Source organism: Eubalaena glacialis, chromosome 4 (genome assembly GCF_028564815.1).
Source record: "Eubalaena glacialis isolate mEubGla1 chromosome 4, mEubGla1.1.hap2.+ XY, whole genome shotgun sequence".
In the NCBI taxonomy this organism is placed as follows: Eukaryota; Metazoa; Chordata; class Mammalia; order Artiodactyla; family Balaenidae; genus Eubalaena; species Eubalaena glacialis.
The window spans coordinates 26,430,402-26,447,140 of NC_083719.1; the positions used below are offsets into that span (position 1 = coordinate 26,430,402).

Here is a 16,739-nt window from a genome sequence, read left to right on the forward strand (position 1 = left end):
GGTGAAGATTGCGCAGTGATGTCAATGTCAAGTCAGTGACCATTAGCATCAAGCATGTCTTCTTTGTGTCTGACCCAAATTTTAGTGTTGCATTTTGAGTCTCTTACCTCTGCTGTCTTCTGTAGAGATGAAGAACAGCTGGTCTGTGTCCTCTTTATAATAACCTTTCAAGTGGGAGGAGAAGACTGTTAAGTTTGCCTTTAGGCAGTTTTTCACTCTAGACTAAACAACTCCAAATCCTTTAACCTTCCCTCATAGGTTCTATTTTCTGTCTCTTTAATCATTTTGGTTTTCCTCTGGAACCTTTCCAGTGTCTCCACGTTGCCCTTAAAATAAGGGGCCTCAGACTGGACCTACCACCCTATTAAGAGTCTATTCGCTGCCAAATTCTTTATTATGGGGGAGAGAGAAATGGGGAGAGACACTTTTCCTTTCGTGTCAGACTCCCACCAACTGAATTCACCCCACTGCTGTGTTGCCTATTTCTTATCAGTACAACACACAGATTCCTATTAAATGCACAGTCATCTGTGATGCTCACATCCTTGTCACTTATTCTCCAATCTAGATATTAAGCCCCGTTTATGCCTGCCATTTTGATCATCACCCCTCAGGATACTACTTCTGTAATCAGCCGTCATGCTGAACTTGAAACTGTTTTTCATGAAACATTTCCTTCATGTGTTGAAGCCAATTTGGATTCTCTTAGCATATCGGCAATTCCGATTCAAATTAATATTACTTGTAGGCTCTGGGTGTGCATATAGCAATTTTAAGTATTATTTAAACCAGACCTAGGATAAAATTGGAGGCCACATTTTAAGCACCCTTATGTTTACTGAGCCAGTGATCTCTTTTCCAGTCTGCAGTGAAACCCAGTGAGGGAAAAGACAGACCAGATCATATCTTTCTGGCCTGCTGATGAGAATGTCATATGCATTCAAAAGCTTTCCTGAAATTAAGATATTATACAGATGTGGTCAGATTTTAATTCTCAGCACATACACACCCTAAACTGAGCTTAGGCACAGAGTGGTGGAGGAAGAGGGGAATATTTATTTGCGTTATGCTTAAAATCAGCATTGATTTGCACATCATAAATTACATACCAGATGGAAGGAGTAGAGAAAGTTAGAAGAAAACTGTCAGCGGAGAAAGCAATCAGAAGCAAGAAAGGGAGCACTTCTGAAATTATTCGAAGATTATTCAATTTGAACCTAATTTCCGTAAAACTTATCAGATACCGAGATGCCACATAAAAGTATGCTAATGAATCCACCAGGACTACCACCTCCTGGCAGAAGAGAGGAAAAGGGGAAGTGGGGAAGAACTAACATTCACTGGGACCCTTATAATATTTGTAAGGCAGTCACTTTCTGTTAGAGAGTTCTGATACACTTGGCTCTTTCTAAAATCATCAGTCTAACTTGCTTTGACCCAGGAATTGCAGTATTTTGAGGACTGGCTTGCAGAGCTTGTTCTCACTGGGCACGTGTACTGTTCTCCTAAACTCCATTGTCATTGTTGGTTGCAATGCCATACCACTTTGAGATATACTTTATCCTGGGGTTTTGTTCCCTACTAGTACTTCCAAAGGAGGAACGCCACCGCCTGGCATTCCTGCCCGTGTCTGGGTTTGCTGTTGTGCCAACCTGAATGAAGCAACTGGGGGTAATTTCAGGACTGGCGATTATGATGATTATTTACCATGTGCTCCGCGGGCTGCCTCGGAGAGTGGGTAGATGTCCAGGCCAGCCTGGACGTGGGTTGGCCCCTCCCAGACTCTAATTACCCTTTCCAGTGGCAATAATGGTCCCGAGAACGGAAGCCTTCTTTTGCCTCCTCCTTTTTAATTAATTGCTTTGAATTCTACCAGATCTGTCCATTGCAGAGCTGCAGGATGCCCAGGAAGAGAACCATAGCTTAGAGACATAGGGGTGGAGAGTGGGACTGGGGCAAGAATCTGGCATGAACCCCAAGGCATGGGGTGAGTGTGTGTGCCTGTGTGGTGCAGGGCTTCAGGCTGTGGGGAGATCTGTGCCCTTCAACCACGGGCGGTCCCCATACCTCTAGCTCCCCCTGCGAGCTCCAACCTGGATCCCTTTCCAAGCTAGGTGAAAATGTGTTTTGAGCAGAAGTTCCTTAATGGTTTGAGGTTTGGCACAGCGATGCTTTTCCTTTTCAACAAGTGTTCAAAGTGGGAAAAAGGAATGAAATACAATTGAAGTTTTGAAAAGCAACCTCTTCGCAGTGAGATGAGGGGCACCACCACCCCCCCTCTCTCTGCCAGCCCCCATCCCTGCTCTAAGAAAAGCAAGCACTCTTTTCCTGTCTTCTTTGTATTCCCATTAATTTAAGACAGGAAGCCCTCAGAGGGTGTGATGTAAACAATTCGGCCTCGTGGGTCGGGCTTCCTCATCAGTTTGCAGCTGGAGATATGGCTGCACGGCCCAAGCCCATTCATGCCTCTCTGGGGGATGACTTGTTGACTGAACCACGCAGAAGACGGGAGGGGCGCGGGAGCGGGAGAAGGTATAAAGGAAATGCTTCAGTTGTGCAGTCACCGGCGATTGTAATTCAGCAGTGGTAAATTTGGTTTCTCCAGCAGAAAGAATCTGACTGCAGCCCTCTGGAAAGTTGTCTGATACCCTGCCCGGCGTGTGACGGTTGTGATTCTAGTTCGGGGCTCCCCCTGACCCCACCCCACCCCCAGTAAGAACCCGTGCTGCTGCTGATTATGAAACGGAGTGGTTATGAAATGAATTGATGTCGGGAAGGTGGAGCTTCTCGCGGCGGCTGGAGGGAGAACTTTTGACCGGGCGAGGGTAGCTGGGTAGGGCGTCTTCTCCTCAAACCTGCTCCCAGTTACCGCTGGAAGCGCCGCAGCAGTTGATACAAGCAGAGGTGTCTGCGTCAGAAACCCCAAACTCCCTGAAACCTCTCCGGGGCGGTTTCCTTTTTCCCTGCGAGGGGAGTGACCGGGGAAGGGGTTCTGGAATGTCGTGAGTTTTGACAAGTGAGCAGGGAAGTGACGAGCCGAGCCGGGATTCCATTACAGTCTTTTCATAACCTCCCAACCGGGGCTGGAGGAGGGAGGCGGGGATCCTCCCACAGACCTGCAGCCCTTGCAGGCTAGCGGTAGGGACTCCTGCAGCAACCATGCTCCAGAAGGACCGTCGGGGGGCGCCCCGGGGAGCCGCGTCCCAGGCCGGGCGCCCGCGCTGAGCAGCCCCGCCCGCGCTGAGCAGCCCCGCCCGCGGCCAGCAGGTGATTAGGCTCAGGCTCGGCCCCGGGGCGTGTGAGCCCAGCCCAGGAGGATTACCCGGGGCCGGCTGCTCCTGACCGAGCCTCCACCGAAGGCGTCGAGAGGAGACCCCCCCCCGCCCCTCCGGAAGGTGACTTCACTACTGGAGGTAGGAATCGGCTTAGCAAACAAAAAGCTCAGGCGTCCCCATCCGATCCGGGTTGGGGTGCGGATTGAGGCTGCATGCACAGATGTGGAAATTGAGCCACAGCCTCCGAGAAACGCGGCAGCCGACTAACGCCCGCGGTATTCATCTCGCAGATCACTTGGGTGTCTTGTTTTTGGCTTGGGGGATTTGCGTGTTTAGAGATGGTTTGTGCTCCTTGGGAGGAGTAACCGACATGGAACTGGTTTGTCAATTACTAGACGGAAGGAGGCGCCCGGAGTGTGTGTGAGCGGCGGGGCGGGGAGCGCTGGGGGGTTGGGGGAACCAGGCACAAGTCCGGAGGGGCTCCAGAGCCACGCTTCTTACAGTCACCTCGCAGAAGAGGTGCCGAAGCCCAAGAAGGGAGAGGCGGTGTCCAGCACCCCAGGCAGCTGTTACTCTGTCCTTATCCCCCCGCCCGCTTCTCTCTGTGACTAGCAGGGGATGAATCTGGGGTAGAGAAAAGCTGCGGCTTCTACCAGCAGGAACTGTTTATGATCCCTCCGTGATCATAATCTCCTCTGGGGACAGATCTTGGCCCTAAACTACTAAACAGCCTGCTTGGACAACTCCCCCACCCCTGATTCACAAAATGTTTTGGTTGTAGTATCCACAAATCAAAGATTTTAAAGATGAAGGCTGTTTGCGGAAAGAATGACATTTTCCGTCATGCCACAATTCTCTAGTAAGCAGTTTGTAAACACTAGGAGTGAAATTAAGTCAAATTTTGTCTCATGAGATGGGGGGGTAAAGAGGAGGGAACTACAGCTGTCACCCTGGGAACCAATTCCTGGGGAATAGATTCCGTGAATGTAAATAGTAAATGCTTTTCATAAAAATAGCTCAGGCTGAGTTTCATATGGTAAGGGGAGTGGCATAAACTCTAAATAATGTAGAAGTATCTAGGCTGAGTTTCATATGGTAAGGGGGGTGGCATAAACTCTAACGTAGAAGTATCTTTAAATACACATAAAATGTAGTACTTTCAGACTTCGCACTCCTATACTGTTTTGCAACTCTAAATTCACTTTGCAAATGAACTGAAAAGTAAGGTACAAGGGGATCTCCCTACCGCCAAAAGTTCATCTGGCAGTCATATCCTCACTAACCTGCAGAAGACCGTGGCCCTCTTCTCTTGCTGAGGTGTTAACAGAGTTAACAGGACCCACCCACAGTTAGCTGCCTTCAGGACTGCTAGCCAAACCCACTGTCCCTCAGGTGCTGCCCTGGGGACCCGTGAGTAGGGTGGGCTTTGGGAAACCAGGCCAGTGCCCGGTTCTAAAGGAAAGAAAAGAGTGCTCAGAGTGTGTCACACACAGAAGAAACAGAAATAGGATGTACCAGGGAAAGTGATGGGGAAACCAACGCGGACTCAGGGTTTCAGGCTTGCCCGTGCGCGTTCAGCCTTGATCTCTGTGAGCCAGCGCGGCTGCGCGTAATTGTCTGAGGAGATAGAGTCAATCTCTTCCTAATCTAGGGGGAAAGGAAAACAGCCGGCCTAAAGAGCAGTAAGGTGTTCCAAAACTGCCTTTCTGTTTGCCTTCTCTCTTCCGTAAGTTGCCTGACACCACACTTGGCACGCACAACTCCCTTTAATCCTCTGTCCCTACTGACCTCCGTAACTCCAGGCAGGTCACACTTAAGAATTGTTTCCTTGAAAGGAAACAGTGACCCCATTCCTGCCTGTTTCCCGGGCCATCGCGTTCTCATCTCACCTGCTCTGCCAGGTGTTCAGCCTTTGCTGCCTTCATCAACTCTTCTCTGTTTCCCAGAGAAACCGAGTACCTTGGCTGCTTCCTAGAAGCAGGTTCTCCTGATCTTTGCCTGGGTTTTCATTCTGGAATCTGATTCATTGCCTGAGCTTCCCTTCCTTCCTTATCAAAGCTGTACATATACATAATTTTAAAGCCAGATAGTTCTACAAGGCTTGTAACTAGAAACAGCAGTCCCTCGGCCCACCTCTCACCAACCTCAACTCCGGTACCCAGAGGCAACTGCTTCAACTCTGTCCGCGTTTCTAAATAGCAGGTGCGCCCTGCTCCTCCTGGTTCATTCCCCTCGCAGAGCCCTCTGGCCTCCTTCGCTCTGGATTTGCTGCTCTTGCGGCCAGAGGCACAGCATTATCCTGGAATCCCCTTTCATCGTCATACCAGGGATTCATTTTGCTCTTTCTCATGCGGCATCACCTGCTTTGTAGACCCTTATCTTCCTCTTTCTTTGTTTCTGATATCTTGCTGGTAAAACATCTTCTAGAAGTTCCTGAGAAAGAGTACACGAGAGATAAACTTTTTGAGATCTTCCAAGTTTGACTGATAGTTTACTGGGGTATGAACTCTACACTGGAAATCCTTTTCTGAATTTCAAAAGCGGTGCTCTTCCAGGTTCAGTATTGGCCGTTGAGATGCTTGTCATTCTAACTCCTGATGCTTTGAATATAATCATTTCCCCTTCTCTGAAAGAGTGTCTTGTCTTTGTAATGTCCTTTCTCTCTGTAATGATATCTCATTATAATATACCTTGCTGTGAGTCTTTTTTTCATCCATTTATTGGCTTTCATTGGACCTTCTTAATCTGGAAACTCATGTCCTTCAGTTCTAAACCATTTTCTGGAATATTAAAAAAAATGATTTCTCTCCTTCTCTTCTGGAACACATATTAAGTTGAAAGGGGGCCCTCATAAATTGACTCTCTAATTTTCTTACTTTTTCTGTTATATTTTCTATCTCCTTTAAAAACAAATTCTACTTCCTGGGAAATTTCCTCATTTTCTCTTCCAACCCATATATTGAATGTCCATGTCTGCCATCAAATTTCTAATTTCCAAGAGCTCTTTAAAAATCTCCAAATTTTTCTTTTTATAACCTCCTGTTCTCATTTTCACTGATGAAAAGCTTTTCAATTCTCTGAGGATCTCAGTGGCAGTTTCTTAGAAGCTTCCCTCTACTCCCTGTTCTGTTTCTTTTCCTCTGATTTTCCTCTTAGTTTTTGTTTTGTTTTGTTTTTGTTTTTAAGTCTCTTACATGTTAAAGGCTTTCCTCAAATGTCTGATAATCTGGAACTGACTACTGAAAAGTTAACGAAGGTCTGCATATCTGGATGGGGCTGATACCCAGGAATAGTTCCACCTTACCAAGAAGAACACCTAGAACAGTGTTTCAGAATTTGGAACAATTCCTGGCACACAGTAAACTTTCCATTTAGATTTGCCAAGTAACTGAATGATGTAGGATCTTGCTAGGGCCCAGGTAGCAGTGATTATCAAGAGCTCCCCAGGTGAGTCACATGTGTGGCCAGCCCTGAGCACTTCTGCTGTAGAATTGTCCTGTTGAATGGTTTCATTGGAGGATTTCCACCTGTTGGTGGAAGGTCTTTCCTCTCAAAGGAAACTGATCAGGGGAAGAGAAATCCCCATACCGAGGGGAATTGGTGACTGCCACGTTCTGTGAGCCAGACTCGGACCGAGACCAGGAGTCCAGCATTTGGTATGGAGACCTTCTCTGATTTCCCTGTTTTTAAAGCACACCCCTTGCCTCAGCTACACTTAGTGTCTTGGATTCCACAGTTGTTCTGATTCAACAGAGCAAACAGGTCTCAGAATGTAGGCAGTCACTTGGGAGCCAGGACTGAGAGGGGTGACCTGGGGTCTGACAGCTTCAGGCACAGTCTCGCAGCCAGCCCTACTGCTTTCTGGCCCCTGACCCCCTCAGTGCCTGGTGCCCCCAATTCCAGAGACCCTGGAACTCTGGGACATGAGTCCCTGCCTGCTTCCAGGCTTCCCATCCTGCTGTGCTAGGTTTCAGCTTTCTTTTGTCTGTTAAGTCAGTTACCACGGGTTAGACCACTTCCCAGCTTCCAAAAATTTTGTTGCAGTCATTGTTTCTTCTGTTCTCTTTGTCTCTGAGAGTTTAGTGAACCCGTCCCCCCATACTTTAAAAAATTCCTTTTCTCTCATTTCAGTCCATCACGTTTACTGGCGAGTGACTCTCCCTCCTCCTCTCAGTTCTTCCTTCTGTATTTATACCCCTCTGCCGCAGGTGCCCACTTGGGACAGAATGCTAACAGGCCACGATATACTGTCAACTCAACAATAATCATTATAAATGTCCAGGCCCTGAATAGAGTGGTTCTTGGGCATTTATACCAGGTATGTTAGCATCTTCTCTATCAGGTCAGTGATTCTGCTTCTTTGTAGGTGTGGAGTATCAGGCAGAGGCACTTCTGAATGTGTTTGATGCTGTGGCTTATCCGAATTCTATCTGTGAGAATAACCGTACAGCACGCTGACCCCTCTGAATATATTCATGTTCGTTTCCTTCTTCTGTCCTCGCCAGAAGCCCATTGCAGGCTCAGTGGTCACATGGACCCAGCAGCATCTATTATCTGAGGCGATTAGTTCACTCCAATTGTGGTACCTCCATTCCACACCCCAGAAACAAGTGTAGGAAAGAGTATGTGATCCAAGTCTGGGCAATGAAGTGTCAAGGAATGTCTCTTATAGAGCTTCTGGGAAAGGTTTGCTCATTACTAAGAAAAAAACACACAAAAAAACAAATGAACCCTTTGCTTCCTTGGTACACTGCTGTCTAGAACGGCTGTAGGCATCTTGCCACCAGCCTTAGGATGAGACCAACATGCATGAGAGAGCAGATCCCAGAGAGTCGTCAAGAAGCACCATCTTTCTCTGCACTTCCCATCATGTGAGGTGATTAATTTCCTCCTTTTTCAAGCTATTTTGAATCGGGGTTTGGTATCATTTGCTGCCAAACTGATACAGGTGGATGTTGATTTACACAGCGTCTCTTTTCCAAAAGGAGTGAAGGCAGACCATGGGCTCACCTTAAGGAAGATCTGAGCTGCCCGATTCCTAATTCCGATTCCAAGCAGGATTCCTCTCTACTCTGCTGATTTTCCAGGCAGATGAAAGTAATTCTGTCTTCCAACTTCAAAGGAAGGAATAACCAATGAGACATTTTGAGGGGAAAAGAGGATTCCTTTGCTTTGGAGATTGCTAGCCGATCCCAGCGAGAGAACGTCTTGGGGCTGTCCCAGAAATGAACACCGTTCTTAAAATGAGGAGGCCACGAAGAAACCCCATGCACTCCAGCCTGTGACAAAGCCAAGCGCGTACCACTCACTCCCTCGGTGGTGGAGGCTGGCAGGTCTGTCTGGACACCTGGTATCATTTCCTCTGTCTTCCACCCTTTGTCTTTCGTGCACCCCAGACTTGGGGAAGCTTGGACGATGAAATAAACTCCGGAAGTGCTCAGTGGAATGCAGGAGAAAGTAGACTGACCGTTCCTGTTTTCTCCTGTCTGACTCAAGTGGCAAAGACACACTGTCTTTATTTTTATGAACAGGAGGCCCTCCTGATCTCTTCCATTCCCAGTATAATGTTAGCCTGAGGGGAAGCCTTTGATTGCGCTTAGCATTATACCATCATTTTCCTGTTTGTATCTGCATCTCTTACTAAACCAAGACGGTAAGGACAGGCACTTCATATTGTAATATAGCTAAAATTTATTGATTACCTACTACTTGCACTGTTACAAGCTTTACACATATGAACTTATCCTCACAACAATCCTATGTAGAAGGTACCACTATTATCCCTGTCTTACAATGGAGATCACTTGAGGCACACGGTATTTAGGGAAATTGCTCAAGGTCGTCCAGCTTTTCAGTGGTGGAGCAGAGATTCAGATGTCGGCAGTCTGGTCCTGGAGGTCATTCTGTGTTATACAGCATGTATGTTTCATGCTATATAATTCATCATTACAGCCTGAACACCCTTACACCATCTGTAGTGTGCAGTAGGGATTCAAACGTCACTGTGAGTGAATAAACTCAAGGATTTTTCAGTCATTACTGACTCATTAATTTTAATGGCAACATATTTCCCCATCAAGTTAAAGGACCATAATTTGTTTAACTATTTCCCCAGGATTGGACATGTAAGTAGTATGGCCTAGGGTATCTGAGACGGGGACCATCCTGCGAAATCTCAGACATGTGGTCCCTAATTGGGAGGTGACCAGGAGATATCTTTTAACTCTCCTCTTCCTCCGCCCTCCCTCACACATTACTCTCCCCACCCTCTGCCGCCCCGAGGAGCAATCCTAATCCTCGTCCCAGCTCCAGATTCCCGTTACCATCATTGGTACTCTGCGTAAAAGCAGATGGCGTTACAAAGGCTTCAATGTTCCATACTGCTAGAACTTTCTCCGAGGGTCTCTGTTAAAGGTTAAGCGTTAGTTGGCAGGGAATTACCGTTTGAACTGTGGATCTCTGAAACGCCGCCTGCCAAGTGCCGTTTTCCAGGTGGTTTCTCATAACAGGTCGTTTTGCACTTTTGAATCCAGAGATAATATATCTGACTCTTTCATTTGTTTTTTAAGACTTTTGGCTGACCTCTGGGATTCTTGTTTTAATTGCCAACTGATAGAAAATATAAACGGAAAAATGTGTTCGCGTGCAAACTTTGGAGTTTGTTTTATCTTTGGAAATTGGGGGTGGGGTGAGGGAAGAGGATTAAGGACAATTTAGACAATTTTGTCTGGTGGGTTGTCTTCTTAACAGTTTCCCTTGTTAGGCCCTAAGTAAACAAACACACCGGGCATCAATATGAGCATCTTGTAGATGTTACTTGCAGTTTAAAAAGTTTCTGTTTGTATAAATTAAATTATACCTGAGATATGTTAGAAGACCTTGATGTTTAAATTTAAATTAGTCCTATGGTGAGATCCTTTGGTAAGATAAATAATCTTTTTTCCTAGATTTTTTCTAGTTTTTTTTCTTTTTTTACATTTTCTAGATTTTTTTCTTTACATTTTTTCTTTTTTTTTCTTTTTTTTACAGTTTGGGACAAGTCAAAGACATACTTGTCCCAAATACATCTCCAGTGTCTATGCATGTATGCATACGTGTGTGTGTGTGTGTTCTCCTTCCTCCCCTAACCCCTCCATTCATTCTCTGCCTTCCTCTGTACCAAGAGGCTTATATCTATGAACTACAACACCTGGACTCCATTGTCCTGCTTCTGGTTGGGTTCAGCAATGGGAGACACAGGCAGGGGATCAGAAGGCAGGAGGAGAGAGTGTCGGGGTATTTATCCTCCTCACTGCTGTCCCCTCAACCTTGCTGAGGTCCTGACAATGACTGATTTCTTCTAAGCACTTATGGACAGCTCACTTTCATGGCTCCAGCTCACACTGTTTCTCCCCTTGCCCTTCAGACCTGCAGGTAGTAGTGATAGTTTCCCAGCTGTTGCTAGTTTCTAGGTGCTTCACCCTGTAAATAGTCCCTGTATAAAACTCTCTAGTTCAGCCCTTTTGAGTGTGTCTTCTGTTTCCTGCTGGGAACCCTGGCTGATATAGTGTGTGTCCATCTCTTTCTCATACAACATCTTGATTGTCATGTCTGGCTCTAAAATGCCAGTTGCATTTACTATAGCACATCTGAATTTGAATCGTATCTTGTCCTGTCCGTGAGTTGTCATCTTTTTCTTGTGTCTCTTCTGTCTTTTCTATTAGATGGTGAGGGACAGGGGTGTGGATTATTCTGCCCTCTCCCTATAATGTCGAATACACTGTTCTACATACAGAGGTCACAACAATTGGCAACTCTTGAAGTAAGATAATAACATACACATAGGAGGGCATGTATATATGTGGGTATAATATATCTGTGATTGTTGATTTTTTTAAATACCCTTTATTTGTATCTTTATCAGCATCAGTTCATTTTTTTTTTTTAAGTATTTGTTTATTTATTTATTTATGGCTGTGTTGGGTCTTCGTTTCTGTGCGAGGGCTTTCTCTAGTTGCGGCAAGCGGGGGCCACTCTTCATCGCGGTGCGCGGGCCTCTCACTATCGCGGCCTCTCTTGTTGCGGAGCACAGGCTCCAGACGCGCAGGCTCAGTAATTGTGGCTCACGGGCCCAGCTGCTCCGCGGCATGTGGGATCTTCCCAGACCAGGGCTCGAACCCGTGTCCCCTGCATTGGCAGGCAGATTTTCAACCACTGCGCCACCAGGGAAGCCCAGTTCATTTTTTTATGAAGTAAACAATGACCAGGTATCAGTTATAGGCAACTTATTATGCTAGGTATTTACATTAATTTTTTTTCAGAGTTCTTAAAGATTCATAAAGGGGGTTTCAGAAAGAGCTGAAATAACAGAATTTTCAAGCTAGAAGGAATCTCAGAACGTATGTAATTTAGTTTCATCATTTTCAGGCGAAGCTTGGGCTGAGTGGTTCAGTGCTTTTTTCTGGGGCACAGGTAGTAGATGGTATGGATGATGCCAGAACTTGGTACCCTGACTCTCTGCCCAGGGCTTCTTTCCCCATCTTCCTCCAGTCAGTCAGCCTGCTCACTCATAGGTGCTCTCTGGTGAAACCAACCTCCATAAGGTACCCCTTAGAAAGCCTCTCTGCTGCCCCTTATTGCTTCCCTCTGTGTTGCAAATGCAAACCAGATCGTCATGCTCTGAGCTCATAAAAGGGCCTAATAGGATGCAGACGGTGGATTCTAACCCAGGCTCCAAACTTAGCCCCACGTGTAGACAGCTGGGGGAATACTTGGGCCAACCCGCAGCCACTCTTGGCCATCTCCCTACACCAACTTTAAGCTTTGGAGCAGCATTTTACGAGGGGGTATGAGGGGCTGGGGTGGGTGAGTGAGTTGCCAGTCCTGCGGTTATTGCAGCCAGAGTCTCAGGCCTCATCTGTGGGGATGCGATCCCCAAGTCAGGCCCAGTTGCTTGCAGGGCCTTTCCTGTGGGGCGTTTGCCGATGGGCACGGCTCCTGCCATGACAGCCCTTCCTGCATCCATTTAGCACAAGGACCAGAGTATAAGGTGTTCCCTATGAAATCAAAAACCTCTGACTCCGCTAAATCACAGCTTAAAGTTGGTTTAAAATGGATACGAAAAAGCCTTTCCTTAATGGACAGAGAGAAAGCAGACTGGCCTAGGTCTGCGAGTGATAATACGAATGTCGGTAATTAGTGTTTCTTTCTCCATATGTTACAGTTTTTCACATATGCAAGTCAGCTGGAGGCTGATAAATTGCTACACCTCACCTGTAAGACTTAGGTTCGGGAAGATTAGGGAAAGAGAAGCAAGGGATAGTGTCTTTACTGAGTGCCTGCTATTTGTCAGGCTTTGTCCTGGCAGCTTTAACTAAAAGATCTCACACCCAGATAGCTAAGTGTTATGCCCATTTTGTAGATTTGGAAACTGAGGTTCACAAGGGCTGTGACATACCGAGAAGTACAGAGGTAGGGTGAGGTGATATATCATCTCCTCAGTTCTGACTGTACAAATAAACCTTGTCAGTGAAGTAGTGACTTTCCAAACCCAGCTGGCCCACATCCTTGCTAAATGACTCTGGGGAAGGTTAGTTTCTCTGACTTGGTTTCCTCAGCTGTAAAGTGGGGATAATGTGCGTTGCTCCCTCATAGGTTGGTGGTAAGGATCGAAGCACTGCGTACAAAGTGTTCATCTCTGTGCCAGGCACGTAAGCCCTTAATGAAATTTAGCTGCTGGGCCCCTAGAGCTGGGTTTGCTGCTTCTCCTTTCTGGATGTGCTTTGTCAGCTATCATCTCTTAACTTCCCTGAGTCGTTTCCTCAGTCATAAAACGAGGCTTGGGTTAAAGGTCAGTTTTCTGAATGGAGAAAAGCCCAAGGAGAATGAGGCAAATCCCCATCTTTTTTTTTTTTTTTTTAGTATAGTTTTTAGCGCTTGTTACCATTGGTGGATTTGTTTTTTGGTTTGGTTGCTCTCTTCTTTCTTTCTTTTTTTTTATTACTTAAAAAAAATTTTTTTTAATAATTATTTTTTATTTTTAATTCACATCCCCATCTTTCTCATTGTAATTATGAAACTTCTGAAAGTGCTGGGTCTATGTATTACTTTAGGACAAAACCCACCCAAGTCTACTGGAGAGAATCTAGACTTGGTCAGCTGCCCTGGAGGTAGCTTTGCTGAAGCAGCCAAATTCCAGTAACACTCTCTCAGTTCCTACCACTTGGGGTTTCCTCTCTTTCGTGACTCTGTCCCCGTTGTAAAGAAAAACTCTATTTATTGTTTTCAATTACATTATACACAATACTCTCTGAATACTCCTTCACTGCTGACACTTCTGGTCACCAAATATGTATGTGGGGTTGGCGAGGGCACACACCAGCTCCCTGGAGGTGGCGTCAGATCCCATGGGTTAAGGGCTCAGTCCCCCAAGACTGCCCCCCTTCCCTACCGTACACTCTTCAGACGCCAATCAAAAGTCCAAGTTGTCACCTGTGCTTCTGACCGACTGGCTGTAAATAGGTTCCCACGGCCTCTCCTATTAATTAATGGGGTTAATTAATTAATCAGTTTGATTAATTTGCTAGAGCATCTCATGGGATTCAGGAAACAGTTTACTTGCTAGATTACTGGTTTGTTATAAAAGGATACAACTCCGGAACAGCCAGGTGGAAGATGCATAGGGCAAGGTCTGGGGAAAGGGCGTGGCATCTCCAGGTGTTCACCAAGCCGGAAGTTCTGCCCACCCATCCTTTTGAGTGTTTAGGGAGGCCTCGTTACATAGGCACAATTGATTAAATCATTGGCCATTGACGATTGAACTCAGTCTCCAGCGCCTCTCCCTTCCCCAGAGGTCAAGAGGGTGGGATTGAAAGTTCCACCCTTTTAATCATACCTGCAGCACCCTCCCACCACCCCCCGCACCCCTGCAACCAGCCTCCATCCTTAAGGACTTTCAAGAAGTCACCGCATTATCATCGACTCAGATGTGATTGAAAGGGACTTGTTAAAAAGATACCTGTTTCACCTTTATTGCTCTGGAGCCATTTCAGGAACGAAATATTGTAAGGAAAGATGCCCCTATGACTCTTACGTAGGGAATTCCAAGGGTTTTAGGAGTGCTATGCCAGGAACAGTGGGCAAAGACCAAATATTTATTTCTTACTGTAAATCACAATATCACAGTGTTGATATATAGTTATCATCATTATCATCCTCGTTTTTTCCTCCTTCTGCACCCTTCTCCTCTGAACTAAAACTTAATGGTCGCCGCAACAAGCACCTTGTACGGCTTGGAGCATTGCCCATTGTTCCTTTCCACTTCAGTCACTGAAATAGGTAATGGGTGGGAGCTCAGTTACGCTCTCAGGGTATTTAGGCCCTTCTTCGGAATGTTCCGGAAAATTCTCCCTCTCCTACATACAGACTTCTCTAGCTCCCTTTGCTGTTGGGAATGCCTTTAGCAGTGCTAGAGCTTAGAGGGTGGCTCTCACCCCTTCAGAAGGTGATGGTGGCATCTGGGAGGATCCATGACCACACAGCTGCCCGGGAGTCTCCCCATTGCAGCTACTCTCCTGCCACTCTTAAAGGCACCACACTGCAGCTGCATCAATTATTTTTCAAAGAAGAAGAAAGACAGATAAGACAGAAAGTCAGTGTCCTCCCAGCCTGGCTGGTGTGGCATCTGTCCTGTGGGAGAAGCACCTGTTTCTGGGTCCTCTAGACCCAACCTTTTGGATTCCCCTGGAGTCCCCCAACTCTACCCTGAGAAAGCCCACGTGTGATTCTGTGCCATGTTTCCATGGCTGCCCTGCTGAGGAAGAAAGGCAGATGGGGGCAGTGTGGGAAGTGAAGCTACAGGATTTACCTCGTTAAGCCCAAATCAAATATAAGGCACGGTCCTGCTCCCCCAATAAAAAAAGATTATCATCAGAAATGAGGGAATTGCCTTATATTTAAGTCTTTACAAATTCTCTCATGCTGTGGAAGGATCTCACAATTATTTTGAACATCAAAGTGTTATTTAGGGAACACACATTAGCCTGAAATTACCTTCGTCAGTGCTGGTTTTGGATGCTTTAATAGAGGTCAACTGAGGAAATCATATTTTAAAAAAAGGTTTAAAAAATCTAGTAATATTCCTGGGCATCTGACCTCACAGTAACAAGTGTTGGATTTCTTTGTAAACAAGACTTTTAAAGATCATTTAAAAATGGAACAAGTCAAGAACCTTATGCAAATAACTGACATGGAAGTAAAGGGGATACGTTTTGGAAAACTCAAAATGTAGCCATAATCACAGGCAGGGTGTAAAAAGGCCACTGAAGACGTTGAATAAATGTTTTCCTAATGTGTGAGAGTCAAGGGTGGGAGGAAACCAGAAACATTTCTAAATTAGCATTAACTTATGCTGTTTACATAGTATTTGTGTATATGATATTCTTGCACATACATGTGTATTGCTACATTAATCACTTAAATAGCATATAGTAAATATTTTAAATGTTACGTTTTTAATATCTTAGATGGAATGTTTACATCTAATGATATAGTCTTTCACTTACATCATTTATATTTATCTAACCCCCCTGCCCGGTGTTTTCAGCTATGTTCTGATTGGGACAGTGGGGGATTGCTTATATTTGGGCTCACTTCACGATCCCGCTGAGATGGCCTTTGTTCACCTCTATAGGAAATGCAAATTAATGTCAAGAAGTATTTTTATAACACATGTTGTTGTCACCTTGAATTGTTGCTTCAGTAACTCCATTCTTGTTTCTTACTTGAACTTTCTTGGTTTGCAAGTGCCAAACCAAAATAAAATAAAATGCACAGGAACGCAGAACATTAAATGGCTCAGATATATTTTCTCTAAAATCAGTAAGCGATCTAACCTGAGCAAAGGGGTACCAACTTATATTTAGGGGTCCTTATAGCCTTATATCCACACATACGTGGTGTCTGGAATCGTACTGAGCAGATTATGAGGAGCGTGGGCTGTGTATGAAGCTAGAGCCCTTGACACGGTTGATAATGGTGTGAGCAGAGTCCTGTTCATGGAGAAGTAGTCTACAGAGAGCAGTCAATCTTGGGCCGCCTGTCAACTTGTGGTTTTGGTGAAACAAACAAGGAGAATTCTCCTCAAGAAATATCACGGGCACAGGAATGCCGGACCTCACTCCTCCGGCCCCTCTTCATCCTCCACGTAGGAGTGTGGACATGTGTCCTCCCCAAGAGCACCTGGCCAACAAGTGTAATCACAGCCCAATGGGGACATTTCCACCTGGAAAAACCACATCTCCAACAAGAAGCCACCTTACCGAAGAACTTTATTTTCTCGTGAGATATATTTTCCTAGAAAATAAACACAACATGTGTTTAATCCCAACGTGTCAACGTGAACTGGCCTGTCATTGTCCCCTCGCTTCCCCAGAGCATGGCTTTCTCCCCTTTTGAATGTTACAAAAATTGTGGACCATTTTAGTT

General features: G+C 45.7%; 1 protein-coding gene across 2 annotated transcripts in view; it reads left to right on the plus strand.

The window, feature by feature from the left end:
• Positions 1-16,739, plus strand: part of PDZD2 (PDZ domain containing 2) — a 232,501-nt gene that overhangs the window by 42,949 nt on the left and 172,813 nt on the right. The window contains exon 1 of one of the 2 annotated variants that reach the window (XM_061189154.1): positions 3,112-3,413. The exons of the other annotated variant lie outside the window; for it this stretch is intronic. The gene's annotated coding sequence lies outside the window, so the exon portion shown is untranslated. Of the gene's footprint in view, positions 1-3,111; positions 3,414-16,739 lie in introns of those variants that run through there. 2 annotated transcript variants of the gene reach the window in all.